This window comes from Carassius gibelio, chromosome A22 (genome assembly GCF_023724105.1).
Source record: "Carassius gibelio isolate Cgi1373 ecotype wild population from Czech Republic chromosome A22, carGib1.2-hapl.c, whole genome shotgun sequence".
NCBI lineage: Eukaryota > Metazoa > Chordata > Actinopteri > Cypriniformes > Cyprinidae > Carassius > Carassius gibelio.
The window spans coordinates 10512633-10539414 of record NC_068392.1 but is presented as its reverse complement, the minus strand read 5'-3'; the positions used below and the strand labels follow the sequence as shown (position 1 = coordinate 10539414).

Here is a 26782-nt window from a genome sequence, read left to right as displayed (position 1 = left end):
TAGCGCGTTCAGCGCGGGGGCGTGGTCACATTGGATATAATGAAGGGAGACTTGAAAGATTGGACATCACGTTGTTTTCATATGGATTACTTTATAACAGAATATCTGTTTTCAGCAGCGATTGTTTAGTTTTAAAGTAGACATGTCCAGCTTTCTATAGATATCTCTCTCATGTCTCTTCGTTGAGTATTCACGGAGTTACACTTCATTTTAATGACGTGTTTGTAAATGAAGATCAGCGCAGACAAAGGCTGCAGACAGCACACCTTGTTTGTTATCTTTATTTTATAAGTGCACAAAGTTATGTCTGTATCCAAAAAAAAGTTAGACCCTTTGAGTTTTTTTTCTCCCAAGACGGTAGGCGGAGATTATTATACAAAGTGTTTTAGTGATGTACATAGAGATGGGCAAAAGATTTGAAATCTATAACGACTCGTTTCAGCGATTCAGAGTCGACTCCTTACTTTAGAAGCCAATAACTTTATAAATCGTGTACTTTTTGGTTTAATTACTTATTACATATTGTTTACACTGATGGACAGTTACATCATACACTGTAATACAGGTAATTTTTGAGTTCGCATCTGTGTGGCTCTTTAAACCTTGAATGAAACCAAAACTTTCAAGCTTCAAAAGTGACTTTTTTTTTTGCTTTGCAAATCTTGACTTGTTATGAATCAAGAGTCCAGATTAATGAAGAATTCTTAATAATAACATTCTTAACTGATAAACTGGCATTTTATTATTTTATAACTTAAGAATATTTTGTATTTCTAAAAACGTCTTGTAAGAATGTTTATCTTTTTTAAGGTCTTGTTTTAAAGACAAAACTTCAAAAATCATCATATATAACCGCTTATGGTATCTTTAATTAATTTATTGGGTTGTTTCAAATATTAAGCATTACAACATAACACTAGCTAGAACTGCCACCAAGCCAGTTGTGATGAAAACAAAAAAGGAAAAAAAAGAAAGAAAAAAGAACTGCCATATTATCAGATAAGCCTGTCATTTTATTCTTATAAACACATTTTAAGAATTTTTCAAAGAATTGTACATTTCTTACAAACTCTGTCCTAAGACATCTAATGAATCCGTCCCCAGAATATAAGTAGAAAGAGCTGCGAGCGGCGGACCGTGCAAGAGGGCGGTCTCTACTTTAGTTTACTAATTCCTGTTGCTTTTAATGAGCTCATTAATATTCACTGGAGCCATTTCCCCCCTCCTCTTTAGCGCCTAATTACCAGCTTTATTCAGCTTTGCACAGCTGTAGTTCATGTATTATTCATTGTTAATTGCAACTTCGATAGTCATTAATAAAGACTTGTGTTCCTCCTTTGGAGGAGATGACGCACTCACTATGGAAGGCTGACTGTGTGTTGTGCCTCTGGTGCTATGGATGACGATGATGATGGTGATTATTATTTTGGGTGAATGTGCATCACAGCAGTGCTCAGCAGCTGTGGCGAGAGGGCGGAGTGTGTGCGCGCATGTGTGTGCGTGTCCTCTATTAAAAACGCTATTGAAATATTTGTTTGCACGCCTCAATGGCATTTAATCTCCTGTTGTTCATCAGTTTCCACTTGATTTATTTCTTCACCTTTGCTTATTTATTGAATTTAATTACACACAAAGCTACGGATTGTGGTTGTTTGTTGGTGCGAGTTTACGCCAGCAAAGTTTTTTCTTCCTTTCTTTTTTCTTTTTACACCTCCCTCTCCTCACCCCAATTCCCCCCTCTCTCTCTCTCCCCCCAAAATCAGTCATTGTAGACTTGGTAAATTGATAAAAAATTCCCACTGGGTGGCAGCCAGGGTGCCAACGGTGCCAAACGACTCTGGGTCTATGGCAGCCGGTGCCGTTCGGATAAAATATCACCCTGATAATTCTGCATTAATCGTCCAGTGCCTGCACCAATATAGATGAGGCACAGGAACAAGGAGTCTGTGGTTTTTAGGACAAGAAAATCTGTGTGTGGGAGCCATTGGTGAACCAGAGCAAGGTCACAAGGTTCTTGAGTGATTTATAGATCTTATGGATGCGTTGGAGATGTGTCTGTGGGTGACTAATTTTAGGGCAAGCTGCCCGCAGGCATTTATAGAAGTGTGTTAAGGTTTATGTGTTAATATATGCATGTTAGGGTGCAAACCTGTGTGTGGGAAATAGCTAAAAGACTTGATATTTATACATTCTATATATATATATATATATATATATATATATATATATATATATATATATATATATATATATATATATATTGTGAATTGTCTTCATTTATTGCATATGTGCCTGTTTTTTTTATTTAGGATAAGTTATACACTGTTATAGATAGATATATAGATAGATAGATAGATTTAGGGCCTAAATGTATGTTAAAGTCATTGCAATATTCACAACGTTCCTTAATTTTACATCTGCCATTCACCGTGAATATATCTTGAATATTTAATATGCTGTTCCGCCCAACCCTATTTGGGATATATGTTGTGTTGTGTGTGTGTGTGTGTTATTGAGTCAGAGAGGGAGTGACAGTGTTGACCTCCTGCCAGAGGGGAAGTGCTCAGAGCCAGAGGACTGCTAGTATGTTTCAGCATCAGCACTGACCCTCGCTGTCATTTCAGCTGATGAACTGAAGGCCGAGGATCTCCCGCAGATACGCACACATGCGTGACACAAGCACACACACACACACACACACACACCTCGCTCCGGGGTGAGTCAGTAATAGGACTATGAGTCACGTATACGGGTCTATGAATCATGGGTTTCTCAGTAAAGCTCTGCTCCATAGGAAGCACTTTCACCCTTACGTGCTACTATCTACACATGCTCTCCTGCAGTGACTTAAGTGGCAGCTTGGAGATAAGATTATGAATGTGATCTAAATGTTTCATGAAATATGTCTGCATACTGTGTTATGACACATGCATGTGTTCAATCCTATGCACATATTTATGTGGAGCAGGTTGCATTATATATTTGCAAAGATATTGTAATGACTAAATATTTTATTTATTTGGGATGGATGATATAAATGTATGATAAATAATAAGTGAATAAATAAGTAATAAATAAATGTTAACTGAAAATAGATCAAATAAATAATCGGATATTTTTTGTTTTGTCTTTAGTGCCTTGTTGTTTGACCCAGTTTAGTGTGTGCGTGTGATTACTGTACTAAGTTCTCCTGTTGTCTATTAATTAACCTATTAGTTCTCATTTGGTTTAGTACTTATATTCCCATGTTTCCTGAGTTTGGTGTCTTGTCTTAACATCGTGTTTGGACGTGTTGCTAGCCTGTTTCTCTGTATGTCCCTGCTATTTGGATTAAAGATTATTTCCCACATTATTCCATCTTTGTGAGTACACTGTTTAACACGTTTCGTTTCAATAGCATCATACCATTTTTGCATGTAGATATATCATTTATAAATGGAATTTCATTTTCTATCAAATTTTGGAGAAAGCCAATGCTTGCCATGTAATCTGAAAGCAATCCCCCTACCTGCCATTGTTACTAGAATAAAAAAAGGCTGCGCACACACATACACACACAAACACATAGCAGCAGCAGAAGAAACATTGACACACACTGTTGGAACGAGTTTGACGAAGCAAATAACTCCCATTCAGGGGCTTTCATGCCTGTCCGCCATTCTGCTATCTGAGGCTCCCGGGCTGTGCAGAGAAATCTCTCGATCTCTTTCCTAGGCTCGGAGACTCGCAGCGTGCCGATGGCATATCTCCAACACACCCTGATGTGACGAGCTGGTTGGATGGCAGTCTGACGGATTGAGGGCCACATACTGCGAGCCCAATCTTTGCCCCTCCCCTGCCCACCCCTCACTCTGCCAGCCCGCTGATATTGTGTCATATCATCAACACCAACCAAAGCTGGAAACGTTCTGAAAAGACTGTTGGAATGGATAAAATGGCGGGTTTTGTGAGAGATAATGACCAAAGCCATTTAGAATCTCGACTGGACTCTTTTTTACGACTTCTCGGGCCAATGAGTTTGATCTTATGGGGTCTTTATTCATTGCTCTTCATTGACTTTACATGAGGTAAACAAAGTGGCCTTTACTTTTAGAAGATCTGCCACATCTGCACATGTGCACAATAGCCATGCACGACTGGCAGAGTCCTGTAGTTTATAAGGTCCATGCAGCACTATTACATTGCTCATCGGGTGCTGATTTACACTCCCTGCCATGGGACGAGGCTTTATTTATTTTTTCGTAGTGCCATCTTTTTCTCAGAATAACCAGGGCCCCTTCTGGAAAACGGCTTTAAAACAAAAGACTGTATGAAGGGATGAGGAAGAGGAGAGGAAAAAAGGGGTGAGAGCAGGGTCTTGAATCTCATTTGATTTACACTCTAAGGAAAGCCAAGGGGGAATTAGGAAACTAGCTGTGGAGAAACCCCCCATCACTGGCACAGGGAGACTTAGCAGTGTTGTGCCTGACTTAAGGGCATGTGTTTTTTTTATGTTAGTCTAATGGAGCCTTTCCACTGTGCTGAGATTAACTTTCCCTGCCCTCGCTCTTTGATAATGAAGTGCTTATACTACTAAGCATGCTGCAGCACATTCTGTCTTATCCAAAACCGCGAATACTGAATTGCTGTGTAGTTAGCATTAGCTTCCCGCCAAAATATTGAATGGCCTTCATGGAAAATGCAGCATAAACCAGCCTAAACTGGTTTGCTGGTCTCCCAGCCTAGTTCAACTAGTGTGTTTTGTGCCAGTTTTCAAGGAGTTTCAAGGAGTATATATATATATATTAAGCAGATGGATGTGAAAATGTGCAGGGAAATGTGCAGCTAAAAAAAAAGAAAATCAAGAAATCAAGGCAGGAAATAAAACCTTCTTTTCTCTCACTGGTTTTATTGCCAAGGACTCAGCTGGCTTAGTCTCATGGTTATGTTTCATGGCTATGACGAATGTGATTAATTCATGCAGTTGTTACACTACTCTGGTCACCACTCAGAAGAAGAAGTCTGCTTGTCGCATGAACTGTGCTAGAAATGTGTAGCATAAACCCGCTTTGCTTCAGAATCTTTTCATCAAGTCTTCACGTAGTAACACAATCAAGTAGGAAAGTCTGAACCAGAGAAGGTGTCATCATCATCATCGTATTTTCAGGAGCAAGCAGTAACCTTTTTCCCCCATGTACCTTAATTCAGTTTCCCGCCTCATTTGTTGTTAACACAAGCTCCTGAGCTTGACTGCTTCCACGGCTCATGTATTCCGTCTCGTGCTTGGCCCCCTGTATTGCCGATACCAGTTTGCCAACAGAGAGCAAACGACCCGACCCCAGAGTGTTGAAAAGATGTGCCAGCATTACTCTCCACTACTGCCTGTGCTCATTGAGGGTTTCATCGCCCCTCCAAGCTCTTTGTTCTTTTATGCATTTGTAGATAAATAACCAGGTCCCATATTTGTTCTGACCTTTTTGTTCTTGTGCAGATGTACATGAGGTGTCCAAATGGACTGTTAAGGTCCAATTGCATTGTGAATCTTCTTTGCTAACAAATGTCAGATGCATCAATCGACAGCAACACGCCGAAATAACATGGAAGCAGTTGCTCTAGTAAAAAAGGAGTGAGCTTTGGTGTGTGTGTGTTTGAGCACGTGTTAAGGAGCAATTGAAAACCCTACTCATTAACTCCCAACTCTGCAGTTCCAAGTTTTCATGGATTAATCAATGCTAACTTACTTTATCAGAGCCACTTATCTTCCCAATACAGGAATCCAAGCTTGTCCCTGACCAGCAACTTGATAACAGGAAATATTTCACATTGCCAATGTTCCGAGCCACCTCAACCCCATTTCTCCTTTTACCTTCTTTAAGTCTTTGAGAGCATGTACGGGTAGGTATTAAGGGTGATTCTAGCTCACAGAAAAGTTCATTTTGCAGATTTTCCTTCTGTAATTTGTAACTGTACCACATTAAGACAGGCGCTTAACAGAGCTTAGATAAGCTGCACTATTCTGCAGGATTCAAGGAATCCAGATGCAGTTATGAAGGCATGAGTTTAAAGTCTGTCCCTGGTGCAGACGGTCATTTCTAGCTTTACTGACAGACTGAATCCCCTCTTCCGCTCATTGTCTGGGAGAAATGCTACTGTTTGATCTTTCTTCTCCTGATCGACCATTGGAGGCAGGCATCTCCTTAAGATGTAGTTTGCCCTCTCTCTCTCTCTTGCTCTTCTGCCTCAGGTACTGCCTCAGATGTGTCGGCCTACTCTGATGAGCTATTTATGTATGCGTTTATTTATCTATTTATTACATGTGGTTGCTCAGCGGTCATATCTCCCAGTCTACCTCCGGGGAAGGTTGCGCTACAGACCGACAGCCAACTTGACAAGTTATTTGATTTTGGCAGGGTCGTAACCAGTTGTTAACAACCCACACCCCTTTCCCCCTCCCTTCTTCCTGCTGCCCTCTTTGTTGTCTAAAGCAATAACCGGCTCATTATGGGATGTGAGAAATATCTACTAAGAGATTATGCTCAAAATAAAAGGCGTGAAAGGTGATGGGAAATGGATCCTTGCAGCATCTGTAATTAGCTAAGGGGATTGTGGACAATGCTCCCCAGAGAGTCTTCTGCGTGCTACCCCCACTCAACTTGATGGCTGCCACAGTGGTGTTCAGAGCCACATTGAGTGTGTAATTAATGCATTTACTGTATGTACTGCTGGCCTGTTTGGCTCCTCTTCAGTTAGAGGGCATTTACAACTGGGAGCTAACAGGGGCACAAGGTTACAGCTGCTCCAGTTTTCCTGGCCCTCGCTCTCTCCACTGTCACAACAGCTACACCATTAGAGTTGGTCTGTTTGAAAGCCAAATAGCGTAAACTTATCTTTGTTTGTGCTGATTGCATCTTGCAATGTGTAGATCGTCCTGCACAGTTTCTCTCTCGCTTCTTTCATCTTCATGGCGCCGTTTCGAAATCGTGATGGAGAATGTTAAAAGTGCTGAGTCATTTGTCTGATCGGCTAAGTGAAACACATTTGGAGCAAATGAGTCAGGAAAAGAAGTGATTGAAATAGCAGTGGAAATTTCCATGAGAGAGGAGCTAGGGTTTCTGTAGAGGAGCGCGTGGGCTGAGGCAGATGGAGGCAAGGGTCTAATCCCCTCACACACATACACACGCACACACTTCGCCACAGGAACACTGAAGGGCAAATGTTTGAATCATTTAAAACTCAAGGGAACCGGATCTATTCCAGTGCCCAATGGCATGCTGGAAATGAATGCGGGCAATGACCTGCAGTGCCGCTTAATTAACAGACAGAAGACTGAGAGTCCAGAGACATGGAGATAGACAGGGATATATAGATAGGAGCGATAAAGATGGATGGTATTTGGATGACTGATCCTTATCGTGCCAGGTTTACTGGTACTGAAGGAGTAGTCAATTGGGGTTGGGGTGATTGCCCCACCTGTCTCCAACCTTTTACATCTGTAGTAACTTTTATGCATGAGAAGTCAAACCATAAAACGAAAAGTGCACCAGCTAGAATCACTAGTGGGATGTCAGATGACTCGTAAGTCTGAAAGGATCATTGGATGTTGCTAACATGCATCGTGGGACCTTCCCTATAGCCCAGTCCTTGAAGATATGACCCTGCTTCCTAAAGATAGGCTGGCTGACCAAAGCCTAGGCGATTTTGATGATATAGTGGTCCCTTATTTAATCAACTGGCAGCATTTATTTGGTGTTTGTTACCCTCCTTTGACCTGTGGGGACTATTAAATGTCACTCCCCTGAGAAAGAGAGACAACTTTGCCCAACTTTGCTTCACCTTTAAAGGTCAATTGTTGCCATGGTGACAGTTGCACCCCTTTCAAACCAACCAATCTGTGTCAGCTTCCTTTTAGTTTCCGACTTGTTTTCACCTCTATATCGCATTATCTCTTTCTCGCTCTCTCTCCAACCTTCTCGCCTTCCCCTTGTCCTGACAGATTACAGGATGTTTTTCTTCAATGTTTGGCCTCCGATACGGTGGCTGACGTTTTTATTAAAAGTACTAGTCATGAACGTGGGGGCTTAAGTGAAGGTGCAACAGGCAGGACGGACGCGACCAGACTCCCCCGTAGCATCACCACAGCCCATTGATGAGAATTAATTCAGCAGCCGATATGCAGAGAGGCGGGAGAAACCAGGAGGATTAGAACTTGAGTTTTCCAGTCACGGTACAGCAATTTATTAGAATTTGTTTGCTTGGCCCTGAAGTCTTCATACCCCCACCCTGATGGAACGAGAGTGAGAGAGAGGCTGGAGGTGGGGAGAGTGAAGGAGAGGAGGGGCTTGGGGGCCGTGGGATTGAGATGCAAATGAAGAGACAGTCAGCAAAACCCGACTTCAAGGGATTTAAGCCACTTTGACAGTTACACTGTCTCCTAATCAGCCACAATGCGATATATAGTGATTTACCCCTCTTTTCACACTTAAAATTAATACAATAGGAATGTGGATGAGATTTCAGTGTGGGTGGGGCTATCTAGTGCACTATTCTTGTTTTTGTTGCTAAACCCCATTTACACATTCAAAAGTCTTTCTATATAACTTATGGTATTGACCAGAGGCTACAAATTAGATGACATCAAACTTCAGCTAAAAGTTATTTTGTGGTTTTATTGTGATTTAATTTTTGGTTTGACTGTTTCCAGAGTCAAATACTTGTTTCTTTAAATATTCCTTTATATACAAAGGTACTGTAGTGATATAAATTGTTTGATATGTGGCATTGAGTTATTTACGTGTTTATATGCCAAGACGTAGTACTTACATAATGCTCCAAAATACCTGGTAAACACATGGTAATAAAAACATAAGAGTATATTAAAGCAGTGGCAGTAGACCCTTTATACAATGATTTTAAAAGGTAGTATCGTAGCACAAGGTTATACAAAATACAGTGTGGTACAGCATCTTTGTGGAACAATTTCTGATGACTGGGATAATATTGAAATAACTGCTTGTTTGGAATTAAGCGTTTAGTTTTGACAGAGGAAAACGTCAAAATAACAGACGTTTAGACAGCAACATGACTTTCAAATGATTAAAAAAAATCTTTTTGCATGTTTCTTATGCATAGTTTCTTGACATAGCAGGTTTGTTAATAATGCAAATGATTTGGGTACACCCACATCATCCTGTGTGAATTGAAAATGACTTTAAAGAGACTTTCACTGTAGTGTTCCTGTAGCTCAACTGGAAGAGCGTTGCGTTAGCAAGTAAGCTAGTGCAAGGTTGAGGGTTCGATTCCCCGGGAACACATGGTAAGTAAAAATTGATAGCCTGAATGCACTGTAAGTTGCTTTGGATAAAAGCATCTGCTAAATTTATAAAGTTAAAGTTAAGTAAGTAGTTGCTGTTGAATCTTTAAAGGAATAGCCCCCCCACCCCATACAAGCACCATACACATTTTGTTAATGTCGTCAGTATGATTTATACACTGTATTATAAGTCTTCTGAAGCTTCATGAAGGTTTGTTTGAGAAACTGACATTTTTGAATGTGCTAGTTCTTTAATTTGATTTACTCTGATTTGCTTTTGAGTCATATGCAGATGTCAAAACTTGAAATATCTTGTGTTTTCAACCGCCCTATACCAAGTCCAAAGACTTTATTGAAGAATTTATGAGACAGAGGGTGAATTAGCTTCATGAATGAGGTGCTCTCACGAATCTTCTGCTTTCATGGGTTAGGAAAAATACAATATTAACCTTTAATGGCCTAAAATGAAAGGCACACATATAACCTTGTTGACAAGAAGTGTGTATTTTAAGAGGATTCTGGGTAGAGAAGCAAAAGTAGCAAAGTTCAGGAAGAACTATAGCGTTAAGTTAGTGTTATGCTGGGAAGTGGGCTGCAATATGATGTGACAGACATTGAGTCAGCTTCTGTTATTTAGGGCCTGAGCTCAGCAGGAAAGCATCTCTTTAGCCATGCATTCCCAGCATGCAGTGTGGATGCAGCTTTCCACCTTATCAGCTGCAGCAGGGATTTAGAACGCTGAGCTATACCGGAAGCGTCTGAAAAATTAAGACGAGAATGCATTGGAGAACTTTGAAAGGAATGTGTTTCTATATCCTTCCACATTATGCAATGCTCCAGATGAACAGGAAATGCTTAATATTAAATGAAAGGAGAAATAACACAGACATGATTGTAAGAAAAACTGCCGCTATTAAAATGTCATTCATATTCAAAACAGGGACCTTTTATTGGTAAGGAAAGTCTATTTTGCTGCCATGTTTGGCCAGATATACAGCAGACAGATTTATCTCAGGACTATAAATAATTTACTATGTCTAAATCCCTCCAAAAATATCATGACCCAGAGAGCTGAATTATGAAATTTTTTACATATTCCAGTGATAGGCTGGACATGAATTAATTGATACTAAAATCGTCGAAAGATTTGAAAATGAATTCGATACATCTTCAAGGGCCCAGGCTCATTAATAAGTCACAGTAAATAAACACAATATGTCAGCATGCAAAACGTATGGGAAGTTGTAGTTCTTACGGAACCATGTATCATTGAATGTCTATCTGGCACGTTGACGTTAAAAACTATTCCTTGGCTTCAACTGTGTGTCATGTGTAGCATATCTGATAAAAATAGTTAATCTAGTGTTTTTAATACGTTAAAGCTCCAGTATGCGATTTATGACCACAAGAGGGCGCATTTCCAACAATAACAAAGGCGAAGCTTGATGACGCTATGAAGCAGGTGACGATGGGAGATGTCTTTTTTAATGCGTTTTCACCATAGCAATGTATCTTAATTGGATAAACGAATCATGATCACGGATGAGGTAATTTATTCGTTTTTGTATTACCTGTATATCTGATCATATTATTTTATGTCATCATAATTAATGAACTGCAAGGAACGTGAAATGTTATACTATATTACCACATTACAACTTACAGCTATTTGTTAAATGATTTGTTGGGTTAATGTTGTCCAGTGTTACGTGTTTAATGCCGTGTTGTTTAACGTGCTCAAACCAATCGTTCTAAAAGTACATTTGAACGAACATTTGCAAGTAATGACTAAATATATTTTTAGCAACACATATCCAATCGTATTTAATTGTACTGCCATAATCTCGGTCACCACACGTGATAAAAATCCTTACCTTAGTACAAAGAGCAATTTAACTTTGTTTATAAGTGCTATTATTGACAGTTGCATGTGTTGCAGGGAAACACAGATACATCCTCACTGGAATTATCAAATCCAGATGAGACCTGGACCATCTTTACTGTAACTATTGCGTTACTTGTACAATAACAAAATAAATAATTGATTTGCTTTCCTGTCTATCAATACACTCACGAGAGCAGAGTCTCTGTCAAGTCCAAGATTTTCGCGCAGCTCTCTCCATCTCGTAAACACCTGGCCGATATTTATCCTGGTTTTATTCCTCTGTTTGTCACACAGTCTGCGTGTATCCGAATATGGATTCTTACGTTTTACTGGCACTTCAATACTCGCCAAAGAGTAATCGTGATCCATAACAACGACAACCAAACCATACGTGCGGCTATAACATAACCACCACTTCTGCATTTGACCATGTGATATTCCGGTGTGGTGGAACATCACATGGTCTACACCGGAAAAAAAGTATAGAGCGGACATTGCTTCACTGAAAGGCGACATTTCTTTTCCGGGACGGCCAGTTATTTAAAATCGGAACTTCTCTGAAATAAAAAATCTTTGGAGACTTTTGAGATATTGTAAGTACACAGCTGGAAGAAAATTTATCACACTGTGCGAGTTATTTTCAGAAATTTTATTACAAAATTCCTCCATATTGGAGCTTTAACTTCAGAATGTCCGGGAACAACACATGATTATATAGTACTTTCAGCAAAATGTATTGTAAACTTAACTAAACTTTCAGAAAACTCAAGTAAACTTTGAGAAACATGTCATGTCAAATATGCAAGAAAGAATGCTAAGCTAAAGGCATTGACATTGACAAGCTTCTGATTTTTTTTTTCTTGTAGCTTAGCATTGATGAATATGAAAGATATGCGAAAGTATCGTGTGACATACTGACTATACTGTATATGAGGTATATTTATTCTTAACAAGAGTAGCGCAGAGAGCTATGGCAGGCTGGGTGGTAGCTAACGTGCTGTTTGAGTATATGTGTGTGTGTGTGTGTGTTTGTGCGGCTGCATGCCAGCTTTACGGTGACGGGGTCATTTACATATAAATGAAAGTTGCCGATCACACACGGCTGACCCCATTTATTCTGGCGGACGGACAGGCAGGCTTGGCTAGCATCGACACACTGCCGAATTACTCCAAATTACCACATTTCCATCACCACATCAGCCCTGTCAAACAAGTGCTCATTGTCGCCACATTTTCTCTTCCTTTTTTCCTCTTGCAACCTCCTCCCCCCAACCCTTTCTCCACCATAAGGAATAAGTCTAATTGGTAATGGAGAATTTAAAAGGGCTGTCACTGCCTGTGCTAGGCACCCGGGCAGCAACCCACCATACTGAATTAGAGAGATGTTTTGTGTTGGGTGCGAAACTGAGACAGTGTGGTAAAAACCTCAGAGATAATAGATCATCAGGGATGTAGAATTGGAATAGCGGAAGGCTGTTTTGTAATTTAGCTGTCACGATTCTTCATCCAGCTAACATCTCGTTAGATGGCTTCTTTCTAAATGAGAATTTGTAGCTCTCTTTCATTTGTGAAGTATTAACAGTCACAACAGTCTTTCTTTAATTTGGTGTGGGTGCACACTTTACATTACTAATCGCAGACTAGGTACGCCAAATACTAGATAATTATGCAACTCTCCCTGTGAGGCGATCGGTCTAGCTAAAATTGTGGATTTCTCCCAATTGTTATTCCCGAGAGTGCTATTCTGGAATAATCCATCCTGACTCTGGGAGCTGAGAAGCTGTGATACAGAAATATTGAAGTTGCTCCCTTACCTTGTCAAACCATGATGAAGAGAAATCTCTGCAGCAAGACCTCCCAAATATCATTTATTTGATATTCCATCCACCTAGCGTATCTATAATCTTGGGTTGCTTCAGAGCAAGAAGCAATCAGTAGCACCATGAAATCAATGGCAAGGACAATTATGAGTGAGCGTGGAGGTTAACAGGACGTGTATGTCCGTGCTATCATGATGCAGCCGGTGAAACGATGGTTACCTGTCCCTAGTAGGAATAGGTCAAGCGGTCACTGCATGACAAGACCAGGATTGTGACTTGAGACCTCTAGAACCTGAGGCTAACCTGTCCAGTCAGTAATGTCATTGGTGACTTTGGGATTCGATTAGTGGCCTTGGAAGAGGAGCTGGCCCAAAGCCCAGAGGTACAGCCATAATTGATCTGTCATAGAAGATGCCCCTGCAACCTCCCTTGTGGCCCCAGCTGAATCCCCCAAAAGCCTGCTCCCCGTGTCTCCATCTCCACCTGGAGAATGAAGCCATAAAGTGGCCTGAAGGTCACATTTAATGATTGAGATGGAAAATAAAGAGGCCCGAGATGTTGGATACTGACCATAATTGCCAGTGAACAGTGGGGTTATTTGATATTGATTCTCAATGAGGGGAATTCATGATGTCTATGCAGGGCATTTACGTGTCTGCTCGATGACTGTATGCCAGTCAATACCGCTGTGCGGCACCTGGGAACCCGAGGAGACCCTCCATCCCGAGGCTTATTTGAATGGGCGAATTGTTATTGGTTCTCTCTTCTCTGCAGCCGTTGTGTGACCTCATTTGTATTTTTAGTGAATTATTCTGGTTGCACAACCTGAACCCACTTAAGCGTGTCACTTAGCATTTGTTGAAGTTTCGCCGGGGTGTGGGCCTCATCAGGTTTCCGCCTGGGAGTCTGCGGTTAAGTGTCCGCTTGTCATGTTTATTTATTTCATTCTTTTTTCTTTTTTCTTTTTTCTTTTTGTATTTTGTAATTCAGGATTGCAAAGCTGATGGTGGCTGTCTAGGTTGTTTAAACCAGCAATCCTCAACCGGTTTTGCTCTTACAAGTGGTGTTCTAACACAGAAAGAGTTTGGCATTGTTGGAACCCGTATTTCATGTAATACAATGTGTCTCAACCATATCAATTATCGGCAAATAGAGAGATTTTTTCCTTTAAATGCATCACTGTCTGCCTTTTGCCTTCATCTATCACTCACTTAAAATCTTTAAAAATACAAATAATTTAGTTACACTGTTAAATGTAATCTTTAAAAAACAAAATCTCAAAATACATTTTTCACACAGTAATGTTGTGTTGTTTATGTTTACTTATTACATTTTAAAGTAATATTTAATTTAGTTTATTATAGACAAAATAGAACATACTTTTGATATTGGATGTTAATTCAATGATTATTGGCATCAGCTAGAATTTTACTATAAATTGAAAAACTAAATAGTATTAATTTTCAATATTTTCCCTTTATTCATTAAAGATGATCTGTTTATTGGTATTGCCCATAATTTTACCATCAGTATTTATTTTCTTTTACCTTGTCAGGTGTTTGAGAATTACAAGTCACGCAATCTATCTGTGTTAGCATCTTTCTAATTTGACTTCCTTTTCCTAAGTGAGAAATGAATTAGCGCCAAACTTCTGTGTTAGCATCTTGCTAATCTGGTTTCCTTTTCCTAAATGAGAAATAAATTAGCGCCAAAATCCATTTGATTGGATACACAACTTTAGTTGTCGACACCAATACTAAAGATACAAGAAGTATTTTATCCTGTCTTTTGAAAGCTGAAAAACTTTTTTATTTTGCTAAATGACTAGTTTAGCATTGTTGTTGTATTTAGCATTGTTTTTACCGGTTGTCCACAACCCTATCAGAACAGACCTGCGGATATTTTTCACGACCCACAAGTTGAGAAACCACAGTTTTAAACAGCTAAAGGATAAAGAACAGGTGAAGGTGTTGCCATACGCACAGCAGCGTAATCCTGATAAGTCGTCATTAGATTACCTGCCGGTGTCAGTAAAATGCTGCAAATCCGCTGAAAACTCATCCTGGCCTAACTTGAAAACATGACCATGTTAAAGCCGCTAAGTCTGATCCCAATTTGAATAATCTTAACTGTTTATATGTGGTGAGATGCCTAATCCCTGTGACTCACACTATAAGGGGCACTCACTTGAACGCATGACGTACTAGTGTGGAAGTACAAATGACACAAAATATTGAAATTGGCCCCTGTAGGCAATTACTCATTCTTGTCCATGCCTCACGTTTTTGTTTTTGTTTTGACACTTTATTATGCATGGAAAATCACTCTTCTATGGCCCTACACCAACCCTACACTTAACCCTAACCCTCACAGGAAACTTTGTGCATTTTTACTTTCTCAAAAAAGGCCATTCTGTATGATTTATAAGCATTTTGAAAAATGGGGACATGGGTTATGTCCTCATAAGTCACCCTCTCCTTGTAATACCTGTGTCATACCCATGTCATTATACAGAGTTGTGTCCTGATATGTCACAAAAACAAGAGCACACACACACACACACACAATTGCGATGTCAAGTGTTCATGGTAAGAATATGTTGGACCACATGCCCCCTGGCCACATGTGTTGTTGATTCGTCTGCAGTACCTTGGACTTTTTATTGATTTATTTTAAACAAGGTGGAAAAAAATACTTGAGAAATGAGAAGCTTGAGGTGACAAAAAATGATGGAGGAAGTTAGAAAAAATATAAACATTTTCTTTTTAAAAGACTAGATCTAACAACTTTTTGTGGCATTTTATGAATATTTTGACACATAAAAAAAAGTGATTTAAAATTTTGAAATTAGCTCTAATTTTTCTAATTATAAAATCACAACCATCTTTTCAGATTCCATTCTGAATCTGGCCAGACATATAGCAATCACATCACAGGACTATCGCATAAATCTGGCTTTGTTGCATCTTTTTCTAGCCAAGAACCGCCCACTTTAGCGAAACACCTCAGTTCTTGTTTTTATGCACTTTTTAGTCTAAATAATAGAAATTTAACAAAAAGGATACAATAATTGAAAAAAATAGTGAGGCAGTATCTGTGAATGCTTGTACAGAACCCTAACTACACTTGAAAAAAAATGGGTTGTTGAGAGCGAGGGAGGAAAAGACATTAACTTTATTTAAAAATCATTTTTATTTTCCTCCATTTCAGTGGTTTCTTAATGGTCTCCGAGCACAGAATTGGCAAAAATGGGCATCTGTGACACGCCACAGTTACCCCAATAAAATGACTCCCTGCTTAGTGAATCCTAAGTTGTGCTCTACCTAATCAATGCCCCCCATTAATTCTTCTTAGCTTGGTTTTAACGGTACAAGCCTGGAGTTTAGCACTCCACAAAAGCCACCTGTTCTGAATGGGTCACCTTTATAAGTCTCGGGCCCTGAATTGATTTTCAGCAGGACTTATTTCATGAACCAGGTCTTTGGGACAAGACACAGATGAAGATGAACTAGGAGGCTAAATCACTTTTCTTTGGTCTCTTTTTTAGCTCGTCCTACCTTTCGCTTGAACCCCCCCGCACCTTTTCCCATAATTCTCTTCGGTCATGTTTCCAGTGGAGTGCAGCCCACGCGGAGTTTCAGAAGAAGACATTTTTTTTGCACTTAACGTCTTAACACCAAGATGGATACATCATCTGTCACATTTGAGTTGGTCTATGTGAATTACTAGCATGTGTAAACAGGCCTTCACAGGCGGTGGGTTAAAATATCAAGCGCTATGTGCATGTTTAAGATTGCTCAAGCATTAACTAGAAGCCTAGCAGAGGGTTGATTTCCTCAAATGTAAATGCTGCATGATTTAGCAGGTTTCCATAGCTTTACAAATGGAATATGAAGAGTGCGTGAATTTGTAAAAAATGAATGCATTATTAAAGAAAGCAAACCTCCTCGTGCCAGAAGGCCAGAGTTCACGCAGAGTGCAGGGCATTCGAGGGAGTCGCTTCATCTCTCTTTCATTCGGTCTTGCCGTATTTCTCCCAGCGTCACGGACATCAACGTTGACACCTTTAAATGCGATGCTCCCTGTTGAATTAATACCGGGGCAAAATAAATGTCCCTGGATGGTTGTACGCATAGGATGACGGGAAGCAAGCATCTGTCAGCGTGGTGGGATGGACACAGGTGGCGGAAATGATTATGGAAATGTTTATGGAAGGGCCTTGTCTCTCAGTGGGATACAGCTTAAAGAAAGGAAGGAATTCGAGAGAGGAAAAATCAACCCACTTCCCTTGGGTGTACAAATATTCTTTAAAAAGGTTTAATTATTGCCTTTTCATTGCAATTTAGAGATTAAAACGCTATGAGCATCTTGTCAATCGCTTGTAAACTCATGTACCCTTCTATTAAAAGCAAAATAGATGTACTCTGAGATGGACAGACACTTACATCATGTTTTCTCAATAACTGCACTGTGTTTTCACGTAGTTGGAGTCCTCCGGGGCAGGATATGGAAAATGCTGGAGTTCATCTGCCTGTCAGCACCGAGGTCACGCTAGTTCAAGGTCTAAACTGCTGCGTGTGTTTTATTTGGCTTGTTTGTATACTCGATGTACAGGAGGATGCGGGGAAGTTGTTTCATGAAGGATTTAAATCTATTTATGGCATAAGAAGGAATTTAGCTTGTGGCTTGTTTTGCTGAATTTAACGTGTTTCTGGGGTTGTAACATATGTAATTCTTTTTTCTGTATTTATTGTTTTAAAGCACATATTTTGCAATAAAAATGTTCTGTTACTGTATGTATTTATAGATAAGATAACACAAAATGTAGGCACAAAAGTTCATCCAGTTTAATAACTCTTTATTATTCAACAAAACAGTGAAAGCTAAAAAAAGAAGGCGGTTTTCATTTCATTTCTGGTTCTAATAAAACAGTTCTTGTAACCGAAAAACTGACAAAGCTGAAAGCAAATGCAGTTGATGTGTGTGTGTATGTATATGTACAAACAGGCACACACATATACAAATATACACATAAATAAGTTACTTTCAAATAAGGAAAAACAGACTTGATAGATTATATATTTCGTTTTATTTATGTAACAAACTTATTTTAATTTTTTTTTTTTTCACCATTTACAAAAAAAAAAAAAAACATTTGTGGATGTACTATACATTAGTGATCAAATGAATACAAGCCCTAAATTGTTATTTATTTATTTATTTAGTCATCTGTGTCTGTCTGATTGGATTGGTAATAGAAGCAGATAATGAGGGTCTTATTTAAATCGTATACTCTTTATCTATGCCAGAGTGGAGTTGTTATTGGAGTTGACTTGGACTGCAACTGTAGACAGATGGACTAAGCATGCTGGATCCTCGTTGAGTTCTAGTCTGTACAAACACACTCACAATGCCACATAGCCTCGTCTGTAAAACACTGAACACACAAAGATCTGTTGTTTCACTATCGATGGTCAAGGCAACAGCGATTTAGATCAAGAAATGGACAATGGGTTGAAAAATAAGACTGGTTTAATTGGACACAGCCTTTGAGGTCAACAATAAAAGTCCTCAATTTTAAACCTATTTATTTAGCAAGATTATTTGGTTAAATGCAATTTACTATTTGCATTTAGCATAGTTTTTTTTTCATTCTTTTCATACTGTCCAAACCCTGCCAGAAGAGACCAGCGACCCATTTTTGAGTTGCCACCCACCAGTTGAGAACTGCTGCAGGCGGGCACATTACCATTATTGCATCATCTTTCATGGCAGATAGGTGAATGACTTTGAGCAAATGCCACTTCTGGCTTCAGGTCTTTCTCTCTTCCCCTTTCCATCTGTCTATTCTCCCATCTCCTAGTTGTTCCCCCCGGCTTTTTTCTTCTGTCCACACCTGACACTTGGTCGACTTGCATCACTGCCTCCCTCTCTCCTCTGCCTCGTTCCTTTCAGTTCTGCCGTTGTCATCCCTTTAGGACCACGAGGTTGAAACAGGTTAGATGTGGCATGGAAGGGTGTAAGGTGGCTTAAAAAGGTAAAAATAATAATAATAACACTACAAGCTGTGGTGAATTGCTAATATGCTATCATAGCGCTGAGAAGGCGTTGGCTCACCGGAGGTCTGTAACCCATTAAAGAAACGTAAACTTGGCATTGGTATTCTGGAAATTATGGGTCACTGACCGGGAAGCGGTGCTGGCCTCCCATTGGTTAGAGGAGTTCCCTGTAAACTGTAACAATCCTGCAGTGGCAGTGATAGCAAGGGGAGCTTCCCCCTTGTTCCACCACGGCAGGGCAAAGCATACACAGAGCTCAAAACCATCAACCCCAGTGGATACTGTATTAACACATCCTAAAGAGATCTGGCAATCAAAATGCTAAGGTGACCAGTGTGTAGTTTTGCATATTTATGATACTTTATTTAATCTGGCCTGACATGTTTTTTTCAAAATGGATTTAGCCATGATAAACAAAGCAAAAGTATTTGAATGCGCAAATGAAATACTTCAAATTTTTGTTAAGAAGTTACTGATACTGTATGCACATGTTTTACGTGATTGAAGGCAATGAACGCACACAGTTTTTAATTATGAGTGGTTTATTGGGATATTGAGGACTAAATTCTTTCAAGTTAGAAACAGATATTGAGTGACTGTCTTTGGAGGTGTTTTGAAGTCCTACAAGGTCATATATTATTATTTGTTTTTATTGTTTTCTCATGATCCTCTCATATTTTCTAGCCAATTAAAAACAAGAAATCAAGAAAATAGCTTTTATGTGAAGATCATCAAAGTCCAGTTGAGATCTTGAAAAAAAGACTTTTGTTATGTCAAGATCATGAGACATTTAGGTGGAGATCTCAAGAAATGTAGGTCAGTATCTCAAGAAAACAATTTACGCTAGATCTCGACCTTTTTCCATTCCGACATAAAAGTTGAGGCAGGATCTCAAGAAAACAACTTTTGTTTTGCTGAGATGTCATGAAACAAAAGCAAATCGGGATAAAGCAATCTTGTTAATCTGAAATAGAAAAATAAGGCAAGGTCTTGATAAAACTTTTGATGTGGCAATATCCCAGAACAAAGCAAAAACAGGAGAAAATAACAAATGTTATCAAAAGATTACAAGAAATTTAAGTCAAGAGCTCAATAAACAATCTTATGTTTTAGTTTTTTTCTAGAAAATCAGCTTGTTTTGTTGAGATCACAAGAAAATAAAGTCAAGAACTCAAAATAGTCTTTTATGTCCAGATCTCAAGAAAATCGTTTATGTTGAGATCACTTAACATCTGGACAACAAAACCTTTTGTTAGATCGAGATCACAAGAAAATATAATATATATAACAGATGACAAAACAAACAAACAAAAAAACAATCTCCTGTGCTTTCCTTAGATGTGCGTATATTAGATCAATATTATTTAGGGTAATTAATAATTAATGAGAAGGCGTGGCCTAATCATCAGAGGGTTAGCTTTTCCAGCTATTGTATTCAGAAGCATTATTTGGAAGTGTTTCGTTTGTCATCCCCTGTTTTTAAAGCTGTCATTATGAAACTTTGAAGGCATAAGAGTAGCTTAACATGATTGCCAGCATTTTGACATGAAACGGCACCAATTGCTCTTCAGATAGGTTCTACAAAACAGGGTCGGAAACAAAATTGAGAATGAAAAGAGATCAAAACAAACATCAAGGTACTTCTTAGGAATTTGTTGACGGAGATTTTCTTCCTCCAACAAACCCCACGTCTCTTTCCAGAAAGTGATGACTGTCTTTGAGCTGCAAACGCCTTTACCTGAGATGTCTGGGAAAGATGCCCTTCCCCTGATAAAAGACCACGGCTGCTGTGAAGTCAGGGAATCTCTCTTGTGCACTACCTTTCTGTCTTTATCTCACTTTGACACTCCGGTGACTGGCTTTTGAGCATTTGTAGGATTACAGCCTTTTTATGTTATTTTATTAAAAAAAAATGTTATGTTCTTGTTGAGTTTTTCAGTCCAGACCTTTCATCCACTTCTAGGTAAACCTGTGTTAAAACTAGGTTCGCTCCAGGAACCGTTGTTTCTGATGGTCTTCAGTGGGATCCTGGTCGTGGTGCTGTGAAAGGTCAGCAGCTACTTCTTGTGGCGCAAACTAAGGAGGCAGAGGAACGTTAAGGTGGAAAAGATTTAATCTAGACCACTGACCTTTTGAGGGACGTCAGACTGAAAGTTCACGCTTGATGTGGCTTGAGATAACTCGACGCTAGCTGGACCACAGTGTTAGACATTTTCAGAGCGCTGTAGACATTCCAGATTGCTCAGAAAGTGTGGTGTCAGTGGTCGAAGTACTGGAGCTACATCCGACCTCCAGGATTGTGCGAATCGGAGAGAAGCTATTGGAGTTTCGACTTCAGATGCTTGCGATTGACAGGTCACTGCAGTCGATACTCTTATCAGGGCTTCTACAGAAGTGCTGGGAGCAGAATACCTCTCACGCACAAATGCTGGCAGATACTACTTCACCTCGTTCTCCCTCATCCATTTTCTGTCTCATTTTCTTCCTCTGAGAGACTCGGAGGAAGAATGACTTCCATTTTAAAGGAGTAGTTTATGACGAAAATGCATATTTTGTCTTTTATTTACCCTTGTGCTGTTTGAAACTATTTCTGTGGAGGAATAAAACAAAATTGTTTTGAAGGATATCTTAACCGCTCTTTTCCATATAACTAAATCGAATGAGCAATCGGCCTATCAAGCTTCTAAATGCTTCATAAAAGTAGCCAATATTATTTGTATGCTATATTACAGCTCTTACTTTGTAGCTTTGTGTTAGTAGCAGACTAACTGCTGGAGATGGAAGAATTACTCTCCCTCTCACCATTCCTATCTCTTCCGCTCTCACCTTCCGGTATTGTAGATTTATTAGTTGTTCCGAAGCCCAAGGCTGTTACCACACAGCGCACTTTCAAATCAATAATTGGAAATATTAATTATCGCAGCTGGGACGCTCCAATCAAAAGGTGTTTATTTCACTATTAGGAATAATAGAGGAGAAGGGGCTGTGATGGCCTGCTAATGCTAAATAATGATCAGGGAATAGGCTGTTATCTCATTGTTAAACTCCAGCCAAACTCTCTCCCTCACACACACACACACACACTCACACACTCACGCGCGCATAAGACACCCGACTCTTAATCAGACACGCTGGTTCACAGCAGGGTTGCTATATTTTTTTATTTATCTATTTGTTGTTTAATAATTGTTTATAGTTGTTGTTTTAAATTAATTAGTCAGATATTAGCATCGTCTATTATCGTGTTAGGGTCTTTTAGAGAAAATATGAAGCATTTAGTTCCATTTTTTGCAAGCTATAATTTTTATTTGAGTTAACAAAAATATAGATTTTTTCCAAAAATTATTCACAGCAGCTTTTTGTCAGCTATATGTAAAGTTTGGGTTCAATACATTTTTTTTTTCAGCCACAGCACCAAACTGTTATAAGATGTGAACCATTTTAATAATGCATGTGAATGAAAAAAGTGATGTGGTGTGAAACGCCTTTTGAACATGAAATTGCAAGGATTCTCAGGACACCACTGACCTGGAAAAAAAAATAGTGTACTATAAACATCCTTGTTTGGCTGCTATGGAAAAAAAAAATATTTTTCTCATTCACAGTTTGTAAAACCACAGCAAACCATACATTTGATCCATGTTGATGTTTGTCCTGCACGCAGTTTATGACAGAACGGCGTAAAACAAATATGGGAATCATTTCACATTCATCATAGGCGGAAGCAACAAGGCACAGTCCCAATTTTCTCGGAGCAGCTTGTTCTGAATTTCTATCTACCCCAGCACAGCGGTGCCTAATCAAACATCGCTACAGGAGAACAGACTGTCTCTCAGGAGAATGGCTGTTTCATATCCCCCACTGTATTTTGTTTACCCTGTTTGATAGCTCCCCCTTTTGAAAGACGGCAGCACGGCAAACAACATGATTATCGAGTATTGTGTGCTTGAAGAAACAGATGACAAGGACAAAGAGACGGTTGGTCCCGTAGCTACATCAGAAATCCCGAAGAATGCATTCCTGAACGCGCCCGGTCGGGATTGCTGGGGACCGGAGGAGCGCGTGCATCATCCCGAACGAGATGCAACTGACACACTCCTGTTGGGACGTGGGGATTTGAATTGTTCCGCCGAGTTTAAAAAACAGATTGGCAAACACAGGGATGCCGGTGCTTTTGCTGCGGGTGGGAAACGTATAAGTGTGCGTTTCCACCAGCACAAGTCTATCAGGATATGTGAGGGAGCACTAGGGTGGAGTCACGGCTCTGGAAATGCCACTCAACTGAGAAGCAATCTTATCTGGCAGTTGCAGGCAGTTCTTCTTGGCCTTCTATCCTCTACAGCCCCCTCCATCCCTCTGTTTTTGTCTTGGACCTCGGTGCATTAAGCATTCCGAGTGTGGAAACCTTCTCGAATCTATCACAATTAGAACAAGTGTTGTTGTTGTTGTTATTGTTTTGCAAGGCATGCAGCATAAGGCGAACTCATTGTTTTTATCTTAAGAGTAAAGAACACTTGGGCAATAAAGGCACAAAAGCAGCAGAGAGGTGCAGAAAACTCTCTCAGGACCGAAGCTAAATGAATGCTTTTCCTGTCGACAGCACGAGTTTGTCAGCTGCCGGTCGTTTTGTTTCTGGTGCATGTAAATGTGTGTGAAAAGAGCGTGTTTACAGCGTAGAGGGCATTTTTGGATAGGATGGCCTTTGTCGATTATGTCCCCACCACTTTATGAAATTGTTTGCTGAAGTGATGCATATCCATAGTCCAAATGTGATTTAAAAAAATCCTTGATTTTGTAATCTTATTTATTTATTTATACTTGGACAGAAATAAATGTTGTCTCAAATAGTTAGGAAGCTGAGCAGAGGACAAATTTAACTAAAAAATAAAAAAAATTCCACGTTTTTTTTTGTTTTTTTTTAAATGAAAATAAACAAAAATAAATAAAAGTTAAATATTATAGTATGAATTAATAGTTTGAATTAGATTTTTATTTTCATATTTTCATATTTTCAGTTTTCATGTTCAAGTTAAAGTTTTATTTTGGATTAATTATATTATATTATAATATATTATATTTATTTTATTTGACAGCTTGATAATTTATACCTATGACATTAAAGTATTCTTTGTGTGTGTGTGTGCATGCATGTGTGTGTGCTTGTGTGTCTGTTTAAATGTGTGTACCTGAAGTGTATGCCATCCCATTAGAGGTGAGAAAAATGCAACAAACTGAGTTCCATCAATACTAAATGTACAAGGGAGAAACACATTGCTCTTAGGAAAACAAATGGACCATTACACCAGCATTTTATGACCAGGACAGTGACTAGTTAGAAAGGTGAATCCATAAACCATACACGGAAGTCCAATGTGCTAGAAAAACATCTTACTGATGGCGTTTACAGATATGAGGTAGTTCTAAATGCATTCACTTACAAAACAGAATCTCCTTTATTACCAGTCATTGCATCTACAGAGTTGCATGCATATTGCAATGCATCTTTAAAAACATCTGTTTTGTCTAATGTGGGCCACTGTTTGTGTTTGTTAGATGATTTGTTTGGAATGGTTATATCTCACAATTACGTCTACTGGATTGTTCGTGTCTTTATGCTTGAGAATGTCTGTTGATTGCAATGGAGAAAACACTTGCAGTGCAGCACCATCGTAGTGTGTTAATGTATTTCAAATAGACAATTTTATTTATTTTTGAACTTTTCCTTTAACCGAAGTGTAAGACAAAGCTACTGAACTCCGACCTTCAGAAGAATTACATCTTTTGCCTTTTTCCCCTTCGCACAAAGACCCTAGTCATTATTTACGATGGATACATTTATGGAATAATTTCTCAGAGGAAGGTTATTCAGTTCCTCAAGGTGAAAATGGATACATTTAACACTTAATGAATCTGGCCTGGCCCTCTTCCTCATATATCAGCATGTTATTAAGGCGTTTTAAAATCCCATTATGGTGTTTCTCCTTGAACAAGTCATGCTTTTATGGGACTGGCCTGTCTTTAAAACTGACCTTTTTTTCAGTTTAATCACCCCCACCCACAGACACAATTGGACAGTAAAAGAAAATATGTTGAGGAGAAAGAGAAAATGTTGATCCTGTCGTCTCTCAAACGTTTCTCTGGCCCTTGAGTTGGCATCGGCACGAGATGAAAGTTGCTGCAGATTTCCAAAAGGCTTAATTTCAGGTTACAGATGGTTGGGGAGCCTGCAAAGGGCACTTCGCAAAATTTGGGTAATCTCGTCACAAATCTTGGCACAGCTCTTGGCCCTTTTTCATGCAAACTGGGCCTGCTGTGTTGCTATTAGCAGTTTGTTTTGGATCGATATAAAGCTCCCATTGGATTACAATGCATGGGAATGGATGTCATAGGGTAAAATAGGCCTTTAATACAGAATCTGTCCTGTTTTCCAACAATTAAAGAAAGTACACTTTAATGAAAACATATGTTTAAAGCTCTATTTTAATCAGCATTTACGAATATTATCACAAACCCTAATGGAAAGGACATCAAATATTAGTCACCTCATAAAGTTGCTGTAATGCTCCAATAGTCCACATTTACAACATTTCTTTCTACATTACATCCTCAGGTAGGAATAAATGGGAGAATAGAAAAACCGTTTGAGCATGATCCTGCAGCAAAATCCGTTTGAATCCTTGAACGATGGGCAAAAGAAGAAAAACAAACAAACAAAAAATAGATGTATTTCTTTTGTGTTTTGCTCAAGTTCGTAGAATAAGAACCAGTCGAGAATGGGGAAAAATTGTTGAGCGAAATACAGAGCACAAAAACTGTGATGACAGAGGCATCTAATCCAACAAATGCCATTCTTATCAGGCTTTAGTAGATTACCGTGAGCCTTCTACCCACAGAATCCCTCCTTGCCAGACACTCTCCACAGCCTAAGGGGCAGGGATCAATAGGGCTTCATTGATCTCTCTCTCTTTCTCTCTCTCTCTCTCGCGTGGTCGCACGACTGCCTCCACTTTAATTGTTGTTGCATTTCACTTCCTCATTGCCACCATCACTAGAGACTGGAACCAAGTTAACACAAAAAGGCTTGCTGATTAGGCCATAGATTTTTTTTAAGGGCAGATGTACTTTAAACTAAAGAAGCTAATTTTATGACTGTCATTTTAGATTCCTGCTCATGGAAGTGTAATTTTGGCCAAAGGTTTTAGAGATTTAAGTTTTTACCTATGGAACTAGAAGAGAGCTGCACTTACTGTAGCTGGACATATTATTAGCAATATGGTTTCTGAGTGAACTAATTTACCTGACAAGAGACCAGGTAATAGAAATCAGGGGCGCCTTTAGGGTTTTGTCTGGAGGTACAGTTAGAAACCTGCCCATGTCCCCATAGGCCTTGGCACTGATTGAATGCTTAAATAAAATGGTACTCAGTGCAAACACAGTATATTTGTAAATGCTTCTATTTCAGACAGAGAAAACAAGAGTTGTACCTGAAGTAGCATGTCAGAAATAGAAACAGTGCGCAGGTAAACTGAAGTTGATGGTACAATTCACCACTCTTGTATTTTGTATGTTTAAGGGATGCCATGTACCCTGCAAACCGACATGTAGATATTTGTATTTGATCAAAACTTAGTAAGTTTTGTGACGGACATGGGCTCAATAGTTTGAGGTTGTTGTCTTATTGTGGTGACAGTGGTTGCCTGTGCCTGAACTAACCCCTTGTCTTTTCTGT

At 39.3% G+C, this 26782-nt stretch overlaps 1 protein-coding gene across 7 annotated transcripts in view; it reads left to right on the top strand.

Annotated features, from left to right (window-relative positions):
• Positions 1–26782, top strand: part of LOC127943066 (CUGBP Elav-like family member 5) — a 182262-nt gene that overhangs the window by 73711 nt on the left and 81769 nt on the right. The gene's annotated exons all lie outside the window — the stretch shown is intronic.